This window comes from Limulus polyphemus, unplaced genomic scaffold (genome assembly GCF_000517525.1).
Source record: "Limulus polyphemus unplaced genomic scaffold, Limulus_polyphemus-2.1.2 Scaffold1847, whole genome shotgun sequence".
Taxonomy (NCBI): Eukaryota; Metazoa; Arthropoda; class Merostomata; order Xiphosura; family Limulidae; genus Limulus; species Limulus polyphemus.
Window position 1 is genome coordinate 92,433 of NW_013667457.1, and position 5,666 is coordinate 98,098.

Here is a 5,666-nt window from a genome sequence, read left to right on the forward strand (position 1 = left end):
TAAAAGAGTAGCCCAAGAGTTGGCGGTGGGTGGTGATGACTAGCTGCCTTCCCTCTAGTCTTACACTGCTAAATTAAGGACGGCTAGCGTAGATAGCTCTCGTGTAGCTTTGCACGAAATTCAAAACAAACAAACAGACCATTCTTAAATAATCTTAATTAAATACAAAGATGTATCTATCTAATTGTGATTTAAAAACTGAGTTGGTGTCCTCTGGAAATTAACCATTAGATTGTTTTAGATAGACGTTGTGTTGTTAAAGGTTTAGATATACACGTTTCACCATATATCTAGAGGACACTCATATTTCTATAGGCACTGCCTTATTAAAAATGAAAGGATAATTGTATTGAGCCAGAGTTTAGATCAAAAATCCTAAAGAGCCCGCAGACAAGAATCATGGAGGGAAGTGAGGCTTGAATATTATCTACAAAAGGAAAAATATTGCAGGTTGTTGTTAAGCGCAAAGGTAGATAATAGCCACCAGAAAGTGTGACTAGTGAGCATAGAAAAAATACAAAATCACTTGAAAAATTTTACAATTTTATTATCTCCGTTGACAACAAATTTAGAAAGTGCAGAGAAACAATTTATATACAAAACATCATGACTTAACACATTGATATGGTTTTACTGGAACTTGAAGAAATTCCTCCCGTAAGCTGAGTCACATGTTTATATTCTACTTCAGGTCTTCTTAAAATCTCTCAGGACAATGAAGGATAAAATGGAATGAAAACGTATATTAAACGTAACAAAAAAAAACAAAAAAAAACGATCTTAGTATCCATATAGTTTCAGTTCAGTGTCGCATAACACGTACGTCCATTTCTAATCCCATTTTAGTGACGTTCTGATCAGCTTTTAATGACCCTGTTGACAAAATTTCAAAAATGTATAACTATTATATCTAACTCGAAACACCATAATAATCTGTGAAGTAATGATAGTAATAGCTGTGAAGTAATGATAGTAATAGCTGTGAAGTAATGATAGTAATAGCTGTAAAGTAATAATAGTAATAGCTGTAAAGTAATAATAGTAATAGCTGTGAAGTAATGATAGTAATAGCTGTAAAGTGATGATAGTAATAGCTGTGAAGTGATGATAGTAATAGCTGTGAAGTAATGATAGTAATAGCTGTGAAGTAATGATAGTAATAGCTGTGAAGTAATGATAGTAATGGCTGTGAAGTGATGATAGTAATAGCTGTGAAGTAATGATAGTAATAGCTGTGAAGTAATGATAGTAATGGCTGTGAAGTAATGATAGTAATGGCAGTGAAGTAATGATAGTAATAGCTGTGAAGTAATGATACTAATAGCTGTGAAGTAATGATAGTAATAGCTGTAAAGTAATGATAGTAATAGCTGTGAAGTATAATAGTAATAGCTGTGAAGTGATAATGGCTGTGAAGTATGATAGTAATAGCTGTGAAGTGATAATAGCTGTGAAGTAATGATAGTAATAGCTGTGAAGTAATGATAGTAATAGCTGTGAAGTAATGATAGTAATAGCTGTGAAGTATAATAGTAATAGCTGTGAAGTGATAATAGCTGTGAAGTATAATAGTAATAGCTGTGAAGTGATAATAGCTGTGAAGTAATGATAGTAATAGCTGTGAAGTTATGATACAAGAGGTATGAATTCACACCTAGAAAGAATTAGGAAATATTAAACATTAATATTTTAAAGAAATTATATTTCAAACAAGTAAGCTTAATTGAAAATCTATAAATTTTGGAAAGTTATTGCCTTCGACGAAAATCATTTTCTTAAGATTTATGGTAACAATAAAATTTTCTTAATGCAACTAATTTTGTTAATTGTTCTATTATTATTATTTTCACACATCGCTTACACGACTGTCCAACCTGTTGATAAATTCGCATCTTTGCACATATAGCAGGAGTACGAACTTTATTTACTAAATTCACACCCTCAAGAGCATGAAGTTTTATTTTTCAATAACGACGGGTGTGTGTTTGATGTTGAAATCATTAAATTTTCTCATTTTTCTGATTTCTTTTTCATCTTAAGTTAAAGCTTAAAACTGTGGCTAAAGAGAAAAAGGACTAAACTACAAATTTACGTAGAGTTAACGACTTTTCACTCAACCACTAAATTTTTATCAAATATTTAATAAAGTTATGTTTTAACAACGTTGTTATATATATATATATATATATGTTTTGCATTATTATAGCACGAAGTTTCCATTTCCAATCCACGACTAAACTTTCTAGATGCGAAACGCAAATCAATTAAATAATATATATTAAAATGTATATAAATAAAGATATAAGCAAAACGCATTATATTCTATAAAATCACATTGTATTGTTAAGATGAAAAGTAAATTCATTTTTAGTCAATTTTTGTACAAGAACAAGTAGAATAAAACACTTGTTTTTTAACAGATTCTGATTTAAAAAATTTATTATATTGTTTGTTGACGAAATTCCGGTGTTTTAGTTCTGTGTAGTTTATGACCTGCAAGTAAAATGTCTTGATTGAAATACTTACATACGTAGAATGTCTGTGATTTTCTTCAATTTCCTGACAATTTTCTTAATCGTTTTGACAATTTGCGTTTCGGAGATTCTGTAAACACAATATCAAAACATAATAAAAACAAGCAAAGAAAGTTTGTGTTAATTTGGGGTATTTATAATATTTCACGTAAAGTCCATACGCGAAAAAGTAGTAGTAAGCATTTTTATTGTATTAAAAAAATATTTTGACTGCTAATCAGCCGAATATTAAAACTGAATTGGATAGTAACTTCAAACCCTCTTTGATTCCGAGAACAATTCAAATGATTTAACCGGGCCATATTCCAATTAACTGGATTATGATTCCAATGGTTGCGTGAATCTTCATTGTATCATAATCCAGTTAATTGGAATATGGCCTGGTTAAATTGTTTGAATTGTTCTCGGAATCAAAGAGGGTCTGAAGTTACTATCCAATTAAGCTTCGCGGAATCGAAATTTGGTTCAAAGAGAATTAAATAAATCACCGTGATATCAAATATAAGATAAAGGCCATTCAATTTCGAGAATCTGGAGTTGCTGGGCTTCAGACAGTGTGTTCCAAGGATACCCTCAAAATTTCACAAAAGCTATACTTGGTAATACATTATTCTTATTATTAATTTGGCTTGATTTGATTCAGCAATGCCTCCAATTTTGACCAGTTTGAGTCAATTTATTCAAATATTTTAGTGCATGTGGTAACCAGATCATTTTGACCTCGTAATGTTTCGCATGGTTTCCAACTCTATAAATCCTAACTTCTGAGTTTATGCTTTAAATAGCAGCAGTGCATTCGTATATGCAGACGTTAAGATATTCAGAAGAATGAAGTTGATGTCGAAGGCCTTAATAAGTCTGAACTGCATATTTCACTTTCCTACCATAACACTATATCATAAAGCCACTGCTGAAGTACCAGAAAAGAGGTAACCAATACTGCCCCACATTTTGAATATTTTCGACTACAATAAAAGACTCGATGTAAATATCTGAATACCACTCCCAGATACACCCAAAACGTGTAATCATTATACAGATATACTGAACTTTTCTTTTTTCATTAAGAATAGTTTACAATACACCAAACAAATGTTGTTCATTTAAACATGAAAAATAATAAGCAGTGACCATTCACTAACTAGCCGTTATTTAGATAAATTGTGTCTTGAGTGAATATTATGGAGAACAATTGTTTAAATTTCGTCGTACTCGAATTTTGTTTCTATTAGTTAAGCTATGTATTCCATCGTTTGTGCTCTTCAGTGGTGTCCTTGATAATAATATGGAGGGGGGCAAGGGCAAAGTTTGTCCTTGATAATAATATGGAGGGGGCAAGGACATAGTCTGTCCTTGATAATAATTTGGAGCAAGGACAAAGTCTGCCCTTGACAATAATATAGGGCAAGGACAAAGTCTGTCCTTGATAATAATATGGAGGGAGAGGGCAAGAGCAAAGTTTGTCCTTGATAATAATATGGGGGTAAGGACAAATTCTGTCCTTGATAATAATATGGGGCAAGAACAAAGTCTGTCCTTGATAATAATATGGAGGGGGCAAGGACATAGTCTGTCCTTGATAATAATATGGAGGGGGCAAGGGCAAAGTTTGTCCTTGATAATAATATGGGGGGTAAGGACAAAGTCTGTCCTTGATAATAATTTGGAGCAAGGACAAAGTCCGTTCTTGATAATAATATGGGGTCAAGGACAGAGTCTGCCTTTGATAATAATATACCGAGCAAAGACAAAGTTTTCAATGTTTCAGTGTGGCAGTAAATGAGTAAGGTAACAAAAATATTATTACACTACATCTTTCAATTTCTTTGTAAGGGTTTTTTTCCCGTGGAGTATAATAAGAACTACGCAAAATATCGTAACGTCAGTACCTCTTCAAGTACATATCATACTTCAACAAAAATAAATCATTTTTAAATTTCATCAAGAGAAGTTTGAATATCATTCCGAATTAACAAAGAAGAAATGTCTTTTTTGAAACGTCACAGCTTGGTTTACATTTACCATTTTGATAAAAGTTTAAGAAGTAAACATATTCTTGTAAGGGGTTTTAGAAAAAAAAATCGTTATGTACCAGAAAGAGACTTGGCTGATGGAGGTTCATCAATCCTAAACTCTATTGTGGTCTCTTTCCATTGGCTTGTTGAGGGACAGACGTCAGCATTACCATCAGAAGAACCCTGAACTAAAATACAATTCTCTTAAGTATCCTTGTATTAAGCCGATAATTATCCGAAAATAAAGTAAAAGTGAATGTTTAAAGTTGAAACATATAGGTTGAAACATCAGGATAAACACACAGTAATCTACAAAGGTTTGACTATTTTGACTCAGTTTCGTATTTATATATTTTTGACATCTGTAACACATTATCTTTCTTAATACAAATGTTATTTAAAATATGCAAAAACAATACATTTAATGTCATTGAACTAACTGATTTCATGAACTATATATCATATTGTATATTCGACTGTGTATAAGTTTATTATAGCTCTGACGACCGAAATATATGTTTCGTTCTTATTTCAATTATTACAAAAGTGAAAACGGAAAATACTAGCAAAAGCACCCTGAGATAACTAGAAGCAAAGCATGAAAACTGTAGAGGCTAACTGGAGGTATACTAAATCCTGTTGTGTTTTTTATATTAACTAACGAAATACAAACACTTGCTACAAGTGGAATTGGAAAACTAGCCTCTACTAGTGTATATATATATTTGGTTCAGTCTGTTCGGTTATTCGCGTAAAGCTATATAAGGGCTATCTGTGATAGCCTTCCCTAAGTTTGAGCTTATAGGCTAAAAGGACAACAATTAATCAACAGCGCTCACTGCCAACTGAATAGCAGGATTTTACTGTCACTCTTATAATGTACTCGCGGTCCCAGAGTGCAAAGCGCGAGTTTTTTTGCGGCAACGAGACGAGAGTAATGAACACTGGGATCCACAGTCCGGTAGATAACCCACTAGGCCACGTTTGGCCCACTCTTGTAATCGATATTAATTATTCTTGTTTACAAACGACAATCACATCTGTAACGAACTTGTTATTATATATTTATATATATATTTTAATATCTAACGTTTGTTTAGATTATATTTATATTTAG

At 32.1% G+C, this 5,666-nt stretch overlaps 1 pseudogene across 1 annotated transcript in view; it reads right to left on the minus strand.

Annotated features, from left to right (window-relative positions):
* Positions 1–526: 526 nt before the first annotated feature.
* LOC106465139 overlaps positions 527–5,666 on the minus strand; it is a 148,005-nt pseudogene continuing 142,865 nt past the window's right edge. Inside the window, exons 23-25 of the transcript XR_002611899.1 lie at positions 4,627–4,737; positions 2,527–2,604; positions 527–873 (exon numbers count right to left, since the gene is read on the minus strand). The product of XR_002611899.1 is annotated as a Down syndrome cell adhesion molecule homolog (transcript). The remainder of the gene's footprint in view (positions 874–2,526; positions 2,605–4,626; positions 4,738–5,666) is intronic.